The sequence below is a fragment of the Cavia porcellus genome, unplaced genomic scaffold (assembly GCF_034190915.1).
Source record: "Cavia porcellus strain 051 isolate PalLab524CR breed Dunkin Hartley unplaced genomic scaffold, mCavPor4.1 scaffold_10, whole genome shotgun sequence".
Classification (NCBI taxonomy): Eukaryota; Metazoa; Chordata; class Mammalia; order Rodentia; family Caviidae; genus Cavia; species Cavia porcellus.
Genome location: NW_026947493.1, coordinates 46,661,134 through 46,680,385, shown reverse-complemented (window position 1 = coordinate 46,680,385; position 19,252 = coordinate 46,661,134). Strand labels below are relative to the sequence as shown.

Genomic DNA, 19,252 nt, shown 5'->3' with positions numbered 1-19,252 from the left:
TTGAGCATGGATTATGTTCTGGGATTTGTTATAGCTGCTGAGGAAATGAATATACTGTACTGCTTAAGAGTAGTAAAAATACTAAGTGATGGAAAACAAAATCTTAGCACAATCTGTGAGTCATACAGCAGAGGCATCTCTAAGATTTCTATATAAATTATGGCTGTTTCCCCCCCCCCAGTACCAGGAATCTTACATAAATTAAATCTCACTGAACACCAGTTTTCTCATATGTTAAATGGTTAAAAAAATATATATATATAGCTTATTACTATTAAAGTAAAATTATATAATATGTTAACTAATATTAGAAACTTATAGTAACTTTAAAGGGATTTAAAAGCGAGCAAGCAATAAGAAAATGTGGTCATATGGTTGTTTTGTTCAATTATCAAATTGTAAAATACATGTTTTAACTAATTTTCCCTAATAATTATATTTTAACAGAATGAATGTGTTTGCTTTTGAATTTGAGAATGCAGCAAAATAAATGTATTACAGATCTAACATAATAATATTCTTTTATACTGTAGATGAGCTCAATATCTAACAGCAAATTTACACTATTTTGAGTCTTGCAGCAATTACACAGATGAAGAAATGGCAATATTTAGTGACTAGACTAAGGTTACACGCTAAGTAACAGCACATTTTATGTCATGCCTATTTACATTCTATAGCTCTATTTACCATCTGTTATACTTTTTATATCAGATTGCATGCTAGGTTAATACAAAAATGGTACAGAATCTCCCATTTTTATTATGTAGCTTATGAATGACAATGTGAGTACCTTGAAAATTGAATGTGGAAGAGAAGCCCAATAAAAATGAATTCTTGTCATACAGCACTCACATTGTCCTGATTTTTTTAGGTACTGTTAAAGACATACATTATAATTTTCTTTACTTACTATTTTATGTTGTATTTTGTAATTCTGTTGGTTTTTTTGTTTCATCCACCCTTGCCTCATCCATCAAAGTCTGTCAAGTTTCTGCTTCTACTAAATTTCAGTAATTTCCTTCCCCTTTATGATTTGTACCCACAGTTTTTCCTTATTGGGTTGTTCTCTCTTGGTAATAACCCAGTTCCTATATCTTTGCTTTCTTTTTTCTTCACATCAGTAAGTCTTCTACTTTTTATGGCTAATTTTAAATATATAATTATTTTGAGATCTCATAGAAATCTAAGTTCCTTCAAAACCTGGAAAATGTCTTTTACAAACCTGTTTTATGAGCAAGGCATTGGAGCGTGAGGTTTGGAAGGGCACATGTCCCCTATCCTCCACATTTGCACTTTTGATTATCTGTGGTGAACTGAGATCTGCAAATATTAAATGGAAAATTTTAGAACAATTTGTAGCCAGCCATAGTGGTGTGCATCTGTAGTTCTAGCACTTGCGAGGTCGGGGAAGGAGGATTGCTGCAAGGCCAAGGTCAGACTAAAGTACATAGACTCTGTCTCACAAAACCAAAAGGAAGAGGGGTAGGCCAGGGGGAAAAAAAGAAGTAGTTTACAAGCTTTAAATTGCTCCTGCTTCTGAATAGCATGTCATCTTGCCTTGTCCTGCTCTGTTCCACCTGGGACATGAACCATCCTTTTCTTGCCTACCCACACTGTATGTGGTACCCACTTAACAGTCCTCAGTTACCAGATAGACCATTATGGCAGTACAGTCTTGTGTTCAAATAACCCTTACATTGCTTACTAATAGCCTCACAGCACGAAAGAGTAACATGCTGACAACTCTGATAAGTCAAAAAGCAAAAGTCATTCCTTTAAGGGTAATGGTTAGTGTACCATATTTTACAAAAATAAGCAAATGAACACTTCTATTAAAGAATAGCTATGTATAACTGTTCTATTTTGTTATTATTGTTAATCTCTCACTGTGCCAAATGTAGAAATTAAACATCATCATAGGCAGGTAGTAAAGGGATAAAAGGACTGTATGTAGCATTCAGTACTGTGTGGTTTCAGGCATCCACTAGGGTCCTGAAATATCCCCTACTCATAAAGGGAACTACTGTATTATTTATATTTTATAGATTCAATTAAGCTATAAACCTTATGTGATTCCTTGTTAAGTGCTATATATTTTTTTTACAAACAAGAACAAGACAAAGTCTCAGGCCCTGAGGAGCTTACAATTTAGTGAAAGACAAATATATAAACAACTTTACTACAAGACAGGATATAGCTATAATAATGGCATGAAGTTCAGAGAGAGCCTAGAGATTATAATAAAGAGCAGAAGTTACATGATTCCTTCAAGTTCAAGGCAACTGAGTAGCTGTTAGACATGGAACTCATTATACTACGCTGTCAGTTTGTTGTTTATTTTTTTGTAGAAACAGTCATGTATCTTGAGCATGCAGTAAGTTTTAATGAGTAATATGGCAGTGCAATGGGGAGTCATTTATTTGCATAGATACCACGGTAGTTTTTGAAAATATCAAATCTTTTGCAGAGGACTGATGGACTTCGGACTTCTGCCAAAAAAAGGGAGAGGTACAAAGTTAGAAGAATCTTTTAACTCCTGACAACTCATAGTTGGGTGTGAGGACAGAAAAGAAAATCTGAGTATAGCAATGGGTTGGGAATACTACAAACTAATATTAGTAGAGGAAGACAGGGCACAAAAACACTCCATTTCCTGTTTCCTCTCCAAATTTTTGGGACTGCTCTAGGTTTTCAGAGAACATACTTCTGCTATTCCAGTTAATTAAAAAAAAATCTTTAGAAGATTTACTATGTTAGCACATGCTCAAGAAAACACTTCAAGTACTAGAGATGAGTATACAAAATAAAAACTGGAAGTACCCTACTACACACCCACTAGTCACAATCTCCCGTGATAACAGTTGTTATAGTCTTCTAAATATTTTCTACGTATTGTCAAGTAGGTATTTACACTATTTTTCTTTACTCAAATGAATCTGGTAGTGTTCCCACAAGTCGAAGGTTAAAAACCTGATTAAAAGCATGGGCTTTGAAGCTTGCTAGACGGGCTCAAATCTCCAACTTCCTGGCTGTGTAACCCTAAGAAAGTTATTCCTTAAAGCGTCAGTATTTTTCTTTAAGAATAAAAATGGTAATTAACTTCATAAAGCTTGGGGACTAAAACCAATAATGTATATAACTTACTCAGCACAGTGCCAGACACACAATAAGTGTTCACTGAACACTACTGTCGGTGGCAAGTGACCTTTCTCATTTCAACACTTAAAATAAGGAAATGTGTTGCTTTCACATTTTGATAACTGCTGTTAAACAAATGTTGCTCATTTCTTTTAACTAATTATATCTAAACTGGAAGAAATTTGCTTTTCCAAAACCAAAGCTACACTTAAGAGGGGGTTCGAGCATTTTGGGTGCCAGTTTCTTGCGTTTCCCCTGTACTCCGCGGACGTCTAGAGAGTGGCTTTTCTAACAAAAAACAAAGCAAAATAAAACAACAACAAAAAACTTGCGATTCCATGGCCTGCCAAGAACACTCCACCAGGTCAGGTTTTGCACACTGAGTGCAGCTTTTGCTTTATCATGAAATGCTGGGTGGCAGCCCTTTAAGCTCGCCTCCCACAGTCGCTCCCCTCCATTCCATTCTGAGATAACCACTGCAACAGGGGAGGCGCACCCCTGTGGGAACAGAGGGGGATTGGACGGCGCGGGACGCTCTGGGAGCCGCTGCTGGACTCCACTGTGCACGTGAGGTGCGCGGAGGGGTGCAGGCTGCCGGCGGAGGGGCCCGGCCCGAGCGCGGGCGAGGGGCTTCTTTGCGCGAAACTGGCGCTGGCTGCTTTTTCGCGATCTTCATCCAGAGGCATCGTCCCTGCCGTCTGCAGCCCTTAGGCTCACTGCCTCCACTCTGCGGCTGCAGTCTGTCCCACTCGCAGGCTCTCTTTTTGGGCACTGCCCTTTGCCCTCCCATGGAGTCCTCTGTTTACTCTCCCTACGCTTCCAGTCACCCCTAGGTCGCCCTCCCTCTGCCACAGTCACCCATCTTGTCCCCTCGCTCTTCATCTCTCCCGAGGCTGCATTCCCGAAGGACTCCGACGACGGAGATGCTGCGGACCCCGCAGCCAGGGTCCGCTCCCCGGAGGCGCCCCAGTCCACTTTGGCCCGCTCTGCAGGGGCGCGGGAGGCAAGTTTCCGCCCCGCGCCTTCCTCAGTGACAGCGCTGACTGCGGCCGCGGCCGGGGACGCGGAGGGAGGGACGCCTGGCTCGTGAGCCCCCTCCCCTGCTCGCGGGCTCGCGCGGTCTGTGTCTCTCGGCAAGTGCGGAGACGCGGAGGAGGAGGAGGAGTGTGAGGAGGAGGAGGGAGTTGGGGGAGGATCTCCATTGAAATAAACAACCAGGCAGCAGTTATTAGCACGGGAACATGGCGGCCGCAGCCTCAGCTACAGCTTCGGCGGCGAAGGTCAGCGCCGACGGCAGCCGGCACCTGACGGCGTGACCGACCCGAGCCGGTAACCGCGCCTTTCCCGGGGGCCGCGGGGCGGATGGGGGGGCGGGCAGGGGGCGCCGCGTCCCCACCCCCGGCCGTGGTTGCCCTTCCTGCGCGGAGCCCGGCGCCGCCGAGCAGGCTGTTTTTTTTGTGTGTGTGCGGGCACCGCTGCCTGGCGTGTGCGGAACACGGGAGTTGCATCCCGGAGGCGCCGCGAAACTGGGGAGTTGGGGCTTGGGGGTGGGGAGGGCGGGAAGCGGCGGGGAGACGCGGAGTCCCCGGGAGAGAAAGGAGGCGCTCCAGCGCCTGGCGAGAGCGAGCTCGGGAGCCGAGTCCCGGAGCGAGCGGCGGGCGGAGGCTGCAGCCGGCGGCTCGGGCGAGAGGTGAGCGCCGAGGCGCGGCGGGGAGGCCGGGGGCGCGGGTGCGGCCCCCGCCCCGAGGAGCAAGAGCCCGCCGAGCAGCCCGGCGTGGACCGAGACTCTGGCCCCCTCGGGGCAGCGCGGCAGAGCCGGCAAGACGAACCCCGGGAAGGTGCCTTCTTTCATTTCATGGAACCGCGGAGCGGCTGCAGCTTAGGGTGGGAGGCGGACGAGGGGCGGCCGGACTCCGGGAGTGCTAGGGGTGTGTGAAGGTGAAGCCGAGCGTCCGCGCCGGCCGGTGGGCCGTGGAGGGGGAGCCGCGGCGGGCGGCCCGGCCCGTGTCAGCGCCCGGGCGGGGGGCGAGGGGCGAGGGGCGCCGCGGGCGGACGGGAAGGCGCTGCGGCAGGCGGGGCGGCGGCGCTCGGGCCGAGCAGGCCGGTGGCGGTGGCTGTGGTTGTGGCGGTGGCTGTGGGGGTGGGGAGCCGGGGGCCGGACCGCGGCGCCGCCGAGCTGGGCTCGCCCCTGACTTAACTTTCTGGGTGCGGGCATGTGTGCAAGAGGCGCGCGGGGCCGGGGGCGGGAGGCGGTCCGGGAGGTTCCGGGTTGGCTCGCCAGCGCCCCCTTTTTCTCCCCTGCTCCCCGCCCCTGAAGGGACAGGCCCTCAGGGCCCCAGGCGGGAAGAAGGAGGAGCCCTCCGGGCCGGCTCGCGACGGTCACGCCCCGAGCTCGGGGACACTCCTCTCTGGCGTCCCTGGGGCTTACTGGGGGAGGGGGCTGGGGTCGTCGCTGCGGGCTGCGCTCCCCGCCCCTCCGGGGAGTCCCGGAGGCGCCTCTTCCGAGATCGGGGGTGGGTCGGTCTTTGGTTAGCTGGTCCCTCCCTCTTCCCCCTCCCCCCAGTGGTTTCCGGGGCCTGCGGGACTAAGGGGCGGGAATCAGGGCCCAAGCCCCTCCACGGGCCAGGAGCTAGACTGGGCCTGACGCCTTCTTGGTCCGTCATTGGCAGGGGAAACTTTCCTAAACCAGAGACCGAGTCTGAACGCCCTCCTCCGCCACCTCGTCCTCTAATCCCACTCCCACTCCACCGCCTCCGACGCCTTCCCCTCCCACCGACCCGAATCTTGCTGTGTTTGACTGATGGGGCAGTGAGCCAATCGAAGGCGGGGAGCTGACCTGCCGGGTGTCGGTAAGCCAATCGTGGGGGCCTGAGAAAGGAAGGGGGCGGGGTTTCTTCCGGACCAGTTGGAGCTAAGTCCGCGGGGCGGGGGAGTCATGGAGACGCCTAGAGTCTGTCCACTCTTGCTCTTCCCTTGTCACCCGCACCTTGCTAGAGGAGTGTCACTTACAGGGGCTGTGACCTAGGAAGACACGTAGAGATTCTCGAGATAATGTATTGCTCTCATACGGCAAGGGGCAGTGTCTTAGATCCGACCAAGTCTTAAAGACACTTCAGGATGTGGCAGTAACTCTTGAAGCCTGGTTCTAAAAATGCCAAGTGTTGTAATCAGGTCCTGGATCTCAGCGCGGGCTTTACGTGAAGGATCATAGATGTTATCAGTTTACTTACGTGTTAGTTTCACTCTGCTACTCCAGCATTGAGACAGTGAAATTTGAAAGGCTACCTTGAGAATGAAGGCATAAGGTAGCCTTAAGTCAACTGATTGGATGCAAAGCATCATCGTTTGTGGTTGGCTTCACTGGTGCCTTGTTTAATTATACCTCCAATTCCCCAAGTGCGTTTGAAAGTTCAGTATTTGGAATATGACGAAAAAAAGTTGTGGTTGTATGGTATGCTGTTTTTTTTTTTTTTTTTAATTTCTTTTAGTTCTGTCTTGGATAAAGAAAATGAAGTTAGGAACCAAAGCTTCACTGAAACATTAGGCGTATTTCAGGAGCAAAGATAGTCAAAGAATATTTGTGTAGAGGGAGGAAAAAGCCTGAGTAAAATGTAGTTTGCCAGCTTACTCCCACACAAAAGATTCTTAAAAATAAGTTTAGTTTTCTTAAACACTGCTGAATTTAGCGTGTGGGTAATTCTCTGGTTTACACGCTGTTAGGAGGCATCATCTTTGGCTGGCAGTTGAGTTCAGGCAAGCGACTGTATCAACTCTTGAATTTTAGGAACAGAGAGGTATGGCTTTTATTCCCTGTGAAGATCACAGGTTTCTCAGTGGAATAGCAGTCTTTTAAAAAGATAGCAGCTGTTAACAATGCTGTGTGTGTGTGTGTGTGTGTGTGTGTGTGTGTGTGCGCGCGCGCGCGCGCCCATGCACTCGTTCTTCTGTATGTTTGCTTGTGTGTGTGTGCCCCTGTTCTTTGTTGGTGAGGTCGCCTGACAGCAGCAAGGCTGCTTTTCCCCACTGTCATCCATAGGATCTCTGAAAGTTGAGAGAGTGAGCAGCATTAGATGAAAGGTGAATCCATTCATTTTCTTGGGGTTTTGGGATTTTTAGAAGATATTTTATGGCACAATATTTATGTTACCTGTATTAGGTTTTCAGTCAAGCTTTTATTAATACCGGATTAGGAAGGAAGAAGTGAGAGATACAGTTTCAGGGAATGTATTCTGTTGCAAGACACCATTTTCAAATTCATAATGTGAATTGCCAATCCAGTATGATTTTAAGTGTTCATGTAAACAAATTGCATTTTGGTATACTCCTTGAGGTACTATTTTAGTGATAAAGGTCAAAACAAGAAAAGCAATGTTAATTTAGATTGATAGAAGTAAGGAGCATTGTAAATTAAACCGAATTTGATAACCTTCAAATTCCCCCATAGTTTTAGTTACTGAAGGCCACTATGATGCGTGCCTTTCTCTGTTTTATGCTTAAGGAGCATTTTTTTTCCTTCATTCTCTAAACCAATCTTTGAAAATGTTCTCAAATTCTTGGTGGCAGAGAGTAGCAAGTGTCTTAATGCCTGACTAGAGGAGGAAAAAACCCCTCTTAACCATATGGAGGCATCTAGAAAAATGTGCATCTAGAAGATGTGCACCATCAGTTTTGATTCCATTGTGTGCTGTCTCATACTGGATCTGAGTCTTCCTTCTCCTGGGAATTTCTGTCTTAAAGAGAGTTCTTTGACTTTTAGATGTCAGGTACTGAAGCAAAGGGTAGAAATGACCTCACAAATTATGAATTTAATTTTTTTGAGTAGTTAGTATTTTTAAAATTTTAATCCTTCATTGGTTAAATATAAATTAGATGACTGTCGCTAGTATTAGGAAAGTCTTTTTCTACCAGTGTAAAATGTAAAGGGTACAAGGCATCTAGTCTATGGTATGTGAATGGACAGAAAGGGTAATGCTCCTTGGTTGGCTTTTTCTATAGTTACGACTTGCTAAAGCTTTCCATTACTCAGTGGAATAAAGGATCTATGAGCAAGACTCATTACACACTATATGTAAGGATTGAGTACCTTACCTGTTTCAAATCACTTAAAGTTGAAATGTGACCTGCAAGTTGACAAGTTGGATTTCTTAGAAAAAATTGTTTTTGTTGTATTAAATATAAAAGCAACTCTTTTAAGTAGTCCTTCTTAGACTATTGGGTAGAAAAAAGAAAAATGGTCTTTTAAAACAATTTTTCTAGAAGATTAATTCTCTACAGTTTACTTGTGTCTTTATTTGATATTTTGACCTTTCTTGTGTCATGATTGAAATTATGTTTTAAAGTGCATTTAATGTTTATTTGTTGTTATGGTGAGACAGCTATTGAATATATTTTAATTTTTTGATATTTTGTGTTTATGATTTTGTTTGGTACTATGTTATTACATGCTTTGCTGATTTTAAATGAAGAGAATAGGAGAGAGAAAAGTAAGTTACTGCATTAAGGTATTGGTTTTTTTATTGCAGTAAATCATAAAATCAGCAAACCAAGGACTTTTTCCCTAGCCAAATATACTATATTTACCTTCTTTTTTGTGGGAGGAATAGCTTCCTTAGTATGACAGGTAGGTGCTCTATTGCTGACCTACACATCTACCCCTAAATCATTCTATATTTACATGCAAAAAATGAAAACCTTGTAAAAGAAAACAATACAAAACCTTTAGTTCTTTATACCCTTTAAACATTTTTTTCTCTTTATAATTTTTATCTCCAGATAATTTTGTGTTTTTGGTTTGCTTTTCTAGGTAAAATGATGTTTTTAGTGTTTGTATATTTATTTATTATTTCTGTTTGTAAGACCTTTCGGAAGGTTTAGGGGTTGCAGATTTTAGGAAGACTATCATGTCATTACTGTCAGAAGTTTATTAAAAAGTAGTGTCAGAAAAGGTGTAAAATACAATTGTAGCATTACAAATCTTCAGTTTGGGCAACATAAAGATATGCATATCAATTTCTAGACAGGATACAGAATGTGACTTCTGTGGATATTTTAGAAGTTTGGGTAGTTTTCCTAGCTATCATAAAACTGGTTATGAAAAAGAGTGGTAATCTTAAAGGTAAACCTCTGCTTTGAAGGTCACTGGAATTAAAAGACTAGATGGTCTGTGGGTAGAACATAATTACTTTTGGCTTTTTGGGCGAAAGTTTTTTTGTGTGTTTAATCATGAAATGAAGATTGTTGACCACATTTAGGTTTTTTGGTGATTTTGATGACAATACAATTGTGAAGTAATTGATTCTAGGACAGTGTTCTGTGGGTGCCTTGGTTGGAAGTTTCTAGAGAAATAAACGAGCACTGTATGGGAGTGTTTTACTTAGATGCTTTTGGAGAGCTTTAGACATAGAATCATACTTGTTAGTAATAAAGACGGTCTACATAAGAGCAGACGTTATGAACAACTAAAGGTTCTTAAAAGGGTCTTGACAAGGCATTAGTTGATAGATCATATATGGAAAGTTTAAGTTAGCGTGGTAATTGTGATAGAATTTATGGCTCAAAGCAGTCAATCCAACCCTTGTCCTTTTTGGCCAACTTAAATTATGGGTTGAACTTTTAAGATCTTTCACTTGCATTCTTGCCTCAGTTAACCGCGATTTTCATTCATTGTTCATCTAATTCATTTGATGACTGTTTGAGTGTCCTGGCATTGACAGTGTCCCACTTTCATAGTAAAAACACCAGAAAAACAAAAAACCCTGAAAAACCAAAAAAGTCAAACATTACAATTCCAGGATTAAACAGGGACACAGAGTAGAGGAGAATTTTCCTTTTCTTTTTCCTTAGAGAAAAGGTGAAAAGAGAAATATTTGCCTTAGTTTCAAAGCTTGATATTTAAGATCTATTCTTTTGTGTGTAATTTTAATTACATAATGTCAGCAAATTTTGCTGTGAGTTTGGGTCTTATTTTTCTTGAACATAGCATTATAATGTTTATAATAAGAAAAAAGGTTGTTAAATGTCTCCTTGAGTGGCTTACACTTAAGTAGATAACCTTTAATAAAGTACAGATATTTATAATTTTTATCTCCTTTCAAATGCTGTTGAATAGCACTCTCATTGATCAAAGGTAATAGGGAAGCATGTTGGGGACTTCCATTTCTGTGGGTTTCCTGTGCATTGTTGCTGCTGTAGGGCTAAATATTCTGGGCTTCTAAAGGAAAGTAAGCACCTATATTGCAGTCTTACACAGATATTCTGCCATGGTTGTCAGTTTTCCTAGATACAGCTCATTCTTCTTTTTTTCTCTAATTTTTAAACTTTTTTCTTAGTACGTGTGTGTAGTACATAATGATTACATTTACCTTAGAAGGTTGGTGTATGTATATATTGTGCATCTTAATTCTTTTTCTGTCTCCTTTTTTCCTCCAGCTCTTGGCCCTCCGCCATTTGTAAAAGATTAGTTTCTTTGTTTTCTGTCTATGTTTTGCTCTTTAAATTTTTTGGCTAGGCATGGTGGCTCATGCCTGTAATCCCAGCACTTGGGAGGCTGAGGCAGGAGGATTGCTCTGAGGTCAAGGCCAGCCTAAACTACTTAGTGAGACCACTTTTGGTTTCTCATATAAGAGAAACCGTATGATACTTAAGCTATGTATCTGATTTATTTCAATTAACATTATGGTCTCCGGGCTGGGGATTTAGCTCAGCGGCATAAGCACCTGCCTTGCAAGCAGGCGGTCATGAGTTTGATCCCTGGTACCGATAAAGATGAAAAAGACAAAAAAAAAATTTAAAAACAAAACAGAACAAAACAAAACATTATGGTCTCAAGGAGCATTTCTTTTCTTTAGAGCAGAGTAGTATTCTGTTTTGTGTAGATACTGCCTTTTCTTCATCCAATCATTTGCCGATAGATACATAGGCCTCACCCAAGATTTAGCTATTATGAGTTATGCTTCTAGAAACATGGTTATCTGTGTGTCACTGTAACATAATGTCTTTAACTTTTTCAGGAAGATACCTAAAAGATGAGAATGGCTGGGTCAAGTGGAATTTATAGTTGTGGTATTTTGAAGCATCTCGTACTAGTTTTTATAGTGGTTGTACTAGTTCACATTCCCACCAGAATTGTAGTCACATCATTATGTTATTATTGGATTTCTTAATTATAGCCATTCTTTCTGGAGCAGGATGAAATCTCAGTGTTATTTTAATTTGCATATTTCTAATGGTAGAGATGTTGATCATTTTTTCATGCATTTATTGGCGTTTGTACTTCTGAGAAGTATCTGCATTTCAGTGTGTATTCTAGATTACTAGTCCTTTGTCCAAGAAGTAGCTGGTGAATTTTTTTTCCCATTCTCTAGGTATCTCTTCCCTGTGTTGGTTGTTTCCTTTCTTGTGTCATTCTTATTCTTGACTAAAATGTGTATTGGGAGAGTAACGGTACATATGACTGTAGCAACTATCATCAAGTGCTAGCATTCTTATAGTCCTTTTGAAGTGCACTTTGTTCTCTCATCCTTGCCACTACCCTGTAAAATAGAAGTTACCCTATATTCCAGCAGATTGAACTTTAAAGGTCATTGTGCTTGTATGTAAAACTTTGGGGAGAAAATGAACCTTGACCAATGAATGAGGAAACATCATTAATATCAGAGGAATGGTGGATCTGAGAAGGTCTTCTATTAAGAATTTGATGTGTGTAGGAACTTACATGGCTTTTAGTGACAGTTTAGTATGTTAAAAGGATGAATAGATTTGAATAGTTCTAGTGAGAATGCAAATTATGCTGCAGGTATCTCCAGACTCTTGTCTTACACCGGAATAAAGGTTATTTCTTTTAAGGTCTGTCAGTAGTCTCTAGCTGGTTTGTCTTCAGCCTAGATCTTAACGATTCATGAAATTGCAGGATTCTTCCATGTTTCAGTGTTCAGGAAATAAGAACTTATAGAGAAGAAAATTAGTTAACATCTATCAAGTGCTTACTAAAGACCGAGTGTGAAGCTGAAGTGGTTATATTGAATGCAGTGGTGTGTTTCTCACCATAGCATGTTTTTGCTGTGGAGTTGTGAAGTAGTTGTTCACAGCATCCCTCTTTTATGGCCCAGGAAATGGAGATGGCGTTGTTAAGTAAGTTGGTAGAGGTCACACAGTCAGCCTGTTGAGGAATTTGAACCCGGGTGCCCTGGTTGCTCCCTTGGCCCTACCCCTTTATTTGAGTTGTTAGATGTTAGGCTTTTATTCAGTGCTTTTTTGAGATAACATACATCAGTGTGATGCTCCAGTAAGAAAGGGAAAAGGGTAGGAATGTGTTTTGCAGAAGCATAGTTGTGTTGCCTGTTGTTACGATGCAAAACTTGATTGTGGGGGAGACATAAAAAAGAGATTGAAACTCTACTAATCTGTTTTGAAACTGTTTTATTGTTTTTGTTATTTTTTATTTTTCTCTTTAAATTAAGAAAAAGGAAAACAGATTGAGAGCACTATACGGGATATAGGTTTAGGAGGACAAAACGCTAATATGGGTATTTGTCTACTTATTTAAAAATACTGATTTCTAAGTGTGTGTAACTGTTGGGTGCAGATTGTGTGATGTATGTTTTGCACTCCATGTAACAAGGATGACTTGGTGTTGATACTGTAGGCTCTAAAGAAGGCTGATAACATATTCAGTCACCTGACTTCTGCTCTGCTATTTGTGGAATTCTTGTCTGCTCAGTTGTTTGCAGGGAGCAAAAGAACCTTTCAGGGAACTCTTTCACCTATTTGTATGTGAGGCTCTACATGGTCTGCTTTTAGCGTTCCAGCTGCCAGGACTACAGACCCGCTGTGACATGAAAATATAGTGCGTGGTATCTTCTGTTCCCAAACCTTCTAAAAGACTTGCCTTGGAGAATAAAAGACTTGTCTTGGAGAATATGAGTGAATTTTGGAAGTTCCTGTTGTTAATGATCGTCTCCTTAAAGAACCCACCAGGCTAATTGAGGATTGTCTTTTCTAACAGACATTATTGCTTATAAAATCAGCTCATGATTAAATGTGAAAAATGACCTTCCATCCCTGGATGTTAGTGGCATTTGTAAGAATATTTAACATTACTTTATCTTAAGATTTCTAATTTCATCACACAGAACCTAGAGTGAAAAAAAAAGATTTCTAATTTTATTACCATGCTTAAAATGATAAACTTTCATTTATCATCAAAATATAAATTAAAATATTGAACTGCATTATCTTCAAGGATCCCATATCTTTACTTGAGCCATTTCTGTGTCATCTTTAAAATCCAAATGGAGAATTTAGATAGTTGACATAAGTAATACATTTTTTAAAAAATACATTTTTAATGTGCTTGGAGATATTTTATACATATATAAAATCCCCCTTTTTGGTGGTGCTGGGGATCCAACCTAGGGACTTGTGCATGCTAAGCATGTGTTGGACTGCTGAGTTATACCTCTAGGTCCGAGAATATGTATTTTTTTTAAAAAATTCATAAATAATTACATGTGATAGGTAATCACCTCTGAGTGGTTATTCTTGGGACATGGATAGGAAATTTCTTTCACATGTACTTTTAGATTCTTAAATGAGGAATACAAAAATTACTAAAATTTTGAATGCCAGGAGTTTATGAATTTATGTGAATTTAACATTGCAGCATTTTTTGAGATTGCTGAGGTTGGTCCTGGTAGTTGTGGAGATGGGCACTGAGGTTTGCCTGTGTTGGAGGTACTTCTGCTGTCTTGTACTGGCTGATTTGTGTCCGGAGCATGGTATGGATGTGGTGTCGGATTGCCGTGCATTAAGACTAAGCTGCAGCTACTGACTGCTCACGACTGAAATAAAGATAGAAAGATAAATAGTGGTACAACCTCTGCTTCAATTTGGGTTTAAGATGTGTGTTTGTGTGTGTGTGTGTTGATACTAGGGATGTAATCCAAGGATATTCTACCAAACTCGGCCTCATCTGTAGCTCTTCTCTTTCTTGGGGTCTAGTTTAAGCCTGGCTTCAATTTGTGAGCTTTCTGAGTAGCTAGGATGATAACTGTGTATCTCTATGCCCAATTTGGGTTTAACTTTTTATAGCTCTTTCTCTTCAGTGTCCGTATATTGTTCTTCCGCCCTCTTTTTTTTTTAAATCTTAAATTTGAAGATGGAAGATAGGTGGTAGTAAAAACGATCATCATCAAGTTTGCGGGAAGTCTGTTACTGTTATTAAGGACTCCATATGTATGATCATGATCTACAGTTTCCCTTTTTACTAAACAGATTTGCCCTGCTAAGAGTGTTTTGAAAAAGCTAGCAGTTATGGATGGTGTTAGGTTGTGCCTGGGTTAAGGTCACTTCACACAAATGTTGTCCTTCTTGTTGGGAGTTAGATGGTTGGTTGCTGGACAACACTGTGGTCCAGCAGACTGGGACAGAGCTTCTATTTTATAATATGTATAATATGTATTTATATTTCTCCAATTTTTGTTTCTCTCGTTTAAGGATTTTGTTGTAGACTCTATAATGTTGGAGTCCAAGTGGTCAAAATGGTACAAATTGAAAATACTAAAGTGATTTAAGATTGGTAAAAACTAATCAGTGGGTATGATGGAGATTGCTTGTAGTTCTAGCTACTTGGGAGGCTGAGGCAGGAGGATTGCAAGTTTGAATCAATTCAGCAAGACCTTATTTCAAAATACAAAATAAAAGGGTTGGGGATACAGTTTGTGGGGAGTGCCCTTGGGTTCCATCCCTTTTTTTTGGAAAAAACAAAACCTTAAAACCGTAAGAATACCTATGTCTTCTAGTTATTCATACTGTATTATATTTATAATTCTCCTTTGTGATTTACATGTAATGTTATTATGTCTTGATTCTTTAAATCTTTGCGATTTATATGTAATGTTCTTGTTGTTATTATGTCTTGATTCTTTAAATCTTTTCCATAAAAGTAGGATATAAAACTGTTCCTCGAAAATATTAATTTGTGGGGTTCTTTATTACCAGTGTCTCTCCTAAATAAACCAAATATAAGTAACAGAGTCCAGTGAAGCCTGTGGAAGTCACATGGAGCTTCTTCCCTTGTGCCAGCGGTGGTGATCCTGTGGTGCACGTGCCTCAGCAGCCCACAGCTGCTGCTGAGTGCAGGCACAGCCTGCGCAGGCAAGCCGAGTGCAGGAGTTGGTTTTCTAAACCAACACCTCAGTGTTCAGGGTTAATTGCATTGTTAGCATTTTACAATAAATAAGTCGGTTTTGAGTTGCAGTTTGGGCACTTGGTCTCTAAAAGGTTCATCCCTGCCTTATACCATACCCTGCCTTTTATTTTAAGCAAGGGACACTTACAATTAAGAATCCTGTTGGAGTAGAAGGCTCTAAGTAAGCTACTAAGTATGATACAAGAAAATGACGTACTCATTGTAGACTAAATATAAATGTATTAAAAGTGATCCCCCTAGAAAAAAATCATCACAGTGCTAGATGTTGAAGAACATTGGGGTACAAAACTGGAGAGTTATCCTTTTTGGTTAAAGGACACTCATAATTCGTGGCAGTGTTCTTATAATCATTGATACCCTCATTTATAAAAAATACTCTTATTTTGGGAACCACATTCAGGAGAGAAGAGAGCTAGGAAATAAGAGCTGGATTTGGGGCTCCAGAGGTCCAGCTGAGGCTTAGGCAGGAAGGAGCGGGGCCGGAGCACACCTGATAAGGCTCTGTCTGATCTCCTTTCTCACTGTGTATACATGTGTTCAGGGGACATAGCAGTTGATACTCTGATGAGGAGAGAAGGGGATGGAGGGGACTTGTGCCAGACTGAGACTGGGACAAGTCTCTCCTGGCCTGGATGCTCACCTACATAGCAGTGTCTGTAGGAATCTCCCACTTCGCATCTGTAGATGCTCTGCAACTTTAGTTTTGAGCCAAAATGGTAGTGCTTTTATCCTGTTCCCTTAAAGTACCACTGAACTCTCTACCCCCATGCTCTGAATTACCATACTGAGCATTTGGGATACTCTTCATTTTCAGGTGAATGCTGGAATATAAGTCCACTAAAAAGAAGGCAAAGACTAGATATTTGTCCAAATTTGAGCATACTGCCTTTACCAGGGTTGGGCATTTGTGTATCTCGTGGAAGAATGAGGAGAGACTGTGTCTTCTCATTAAAAGAGACTGTTTTTCCTTTTCCTTATACTTCCTGTGTCCTATAAACTTTCAAGTGTCACTCAGAGCTGTATCCCCAGATTTTCTGGGCCTGCTGTAATATTTTATAGATGTTTACTCTTTTCAATAAAGGGTTTGGGGATTGAAGATATAGTTCAGTGATAAGTGTTTGCCTGGAATGCTAGAGGTTGAGAGTTTGATCCTAGCACTGCCAAAAAAAAAAAAAAAAAAAAAAAAAAAAAGGGTGGGGGTGAGGGTGGGGGACTTGCTTAGTGTATGATGAAAACAAATAGAAAAGAAGAACTTTCAGAAAGAAACAAGGGGGCCTAAAAAGAAACCTTTCAGACACAAGTTTTAAGAGTTGCTTGAATCGCTTCTTGGCCTTTTGGCTAAGATCAAGTGTAAGAGTTGCTTGATAAACCTAACCTGGAAGAATTTTTTACAGTGCTGGCAAACCTTTTAGAGCTTTCCATGATAACAAACAGCCTGCATGACACATGTGCCAAAGGATTTGCCACTACTAAGGTCGGACAATGCAGATGGAAAATAGCAATGCAGAGGAACTATGATTAAAAGCTGAACTTAATGTATATACAGAGGAAAACAAGAGTAATAGGTGCTTGAAGCTTCAAAAAAATTTTATTGGTTTGTTTGGTACTGGGGTTGAACTCACGACCTTGCACTTGCCAGGCAAGTGCTTGAGCCCCCACTGAGCTAAATCCCCTGCCCAGAAGTTTCAAAAAATTTTGATGTAAAAAAAGTTTATTAAAAAAGTTTATTAAATTATCAAACAGGCCACCTTGCTAATCAAGTGACATGAGCTACTTACATAGTTTCCTTTAAAGTTTACGTAAATATATAAGTGGATACTTCATAACATGGTGGTAAAGCAAATTAGAGCTTTGGTATACATTCTTTGAAGTGTCGTATCAGGGAGCAAGATGATGAACTACACTTTGCCAGACCTGGCAATGTAGTTTGTCCATGATATGTCTAAGGGTGCCTAAAATGGTATGCATCAATGTGTTGGGATGACTAGGAAACTGCTTGCTTTTTTGTTGGTTTGCTGATTGAGGAATACACATTTTTCTTCTCCATTTTTCCAAATAGTTTGTAGAACAATAGAACAGGATAAAAGCTTTCTTATTTAAAATATATTTTAGGCTGATATTTAAGAAGTGTTCTTCCTAATCATTAGCAGACTGATCTTTCCATAATATAGTATAAAATAGTATAATCATAAACTATTATAGACTATGATTATGGATTGAATTTCCAGATACGTAGAAGTCTGTTATGAGTTTGTATTACTGATTTCAGTTAATACTGTACCAGTTAAAAGAAAAAGAGGGAGAGGGGTCCAAAAATATTCAAAGAGCTACTTAAAGTATTAATTACAGATCTTCTTATAAATGTTCTACAGAAAAGGAAGCAAGTCTACTTATCTTCAAATCAAGAAACAGTAAAGAATTAAATTTTTGGCTTTGTCATTTTGGTAAAATTGCACATTTTTTTGTACCTGGACTTACTAACTTTTTCCCTGCAGAACATTTAGACACTGTGGTGGGAAGAGGGGAGGGACTAATAATCTCAGTTTACAGTGAAGAAAAAGGTAAAGAAAACTTTGAGGAAATTCAGTAATTCCAAAAGCTCTGGTATAAGCGCCTGCCTGGCAAGCACAAGGTCAATAGATAATGAAATTCTGAAACTATCTAAGGAGCAAAGACCTTAGTCCAGACATTAATATATTATTAATGACAGTACTTCTAAAAAATTCTCAACCTCCCCACATTTCTTTTAATAATAATTGTATACCTTGTGAGATAATTTTATTTACAGAATAATTCAGAAGGCTATCTGTCATCTTTACATTCAGTAACCTGAAACAATATACAGCTGGGGTGGAGTAGCAGAATATGCAGGGTCACGTGCCTCTCTCATTCTAAACTCCCAGCATGCTTTGATAGTATGGTCAAGTGAGAGGCTAAATAACATTTTACTGCATTCATGTTGTCATTGCCTGAAATGGAAAGTTACCAGCTAGAGTGTTGAAATTTTTAGGGTCCTAAAGATTTTCTTTCCTTTCTGCTTTTTATTATGAAAAAAACACAAACGTAAAGATTAAAAGAATGGTATACTGAATCCCTGTATACATTTTGTTGTGTATTTGCTTGTTTTTCTTTCCTTTCTCCCTCACCATTGTATCTGTGTAGTTGTGGGTGTGTGTATTGGACAAACTATTTAAAAGTATTATAGATAGGAGCCTTCATAAAGAACACTATTAAAATTATTATCCTTTAAAAAAATTATTATCTTGTGTACCATTATTACACCTAAGAAAACTAGTGCCTTCTGGTTTCAAGTCTTATTTTAGTTTTCCCCAAAATATCTCTTAGCTTTGGTTTTCGACCCAAAGTCTTAGTCAAGTTTGCTCATTACATTCATTTGCTTTTTTGTCTTACATTCCCCAACCCCTTGTAGTACTGGGGATGAACGTAGGCTCTTGAGCATGGTATGCTAAGCAAGTGCTATAGTACTGAGCCACAGGCCTAACCTTTGGATTTCTTTTGATGTGGACCAGTTCTAGTAATTTGTCTTATTTGTTTGGTTTAGACATTCAGACATTTTTAAGAGTTTCAGTCAGTAGTTTTGAAGGTGATACACTTGTTATATCGGCTGTAGGGTATCTTCTGAATGTTCATACTTCAGTTTTACCAGAAATCTTAGGAAATTGTTAGATATGTTGGTAAGACTGACACTGAAGAAGCACAACCTTTGAGAGGTTATTACTTAAGAAAGTGGCATCGTGGGACATTTTCATGGAATACTTCAGTAGATAAACTTCTACTAATGAATTCTAAGGAGATGAAAATGTAAAAGTAATACCTGGCTGTTTGCAGTGTACCAATTTGAGGTATGTTTTTCCTTGCATAGGTAGTACATACTGGTGTGGG

General features: G+C 40.7%; 1 protein-coding gene across 7 annotated transcripts in view; it reads left to right on the top strand.

The window, feature by feature from the left end:
• Window positions 1-3,639: 3,639 nt before the first annotated feature.
• Ncoa2 (nuclear receptor coactivator 2) overlaps window positions 3,640-19,252 on the top strand; it is a 278,129-nt gene continuing 262,516 nt past the window's right edge. For 2 of the 7 annotated variants that reach the window (XM_023561717.2, XM_013143900.3), the window contains exon 1: window positions 4,331-4,470. The gene's annotated coding sequence lies outside the window, so the exon portion shown is untranslated. Of the gene's footprint in view, window positions 3,714-4,062; window positions 4,145-4,330; window positions 4,471-4,734; window positions 4,832-5,810; window positions 5,991-19,252 lie in introns of those variants that run through there. The other 5 variants (XM_063257434.1, XM_063257438.1, XM_063257437.1 and 2 more) reach the window with 5 other exon arrangements.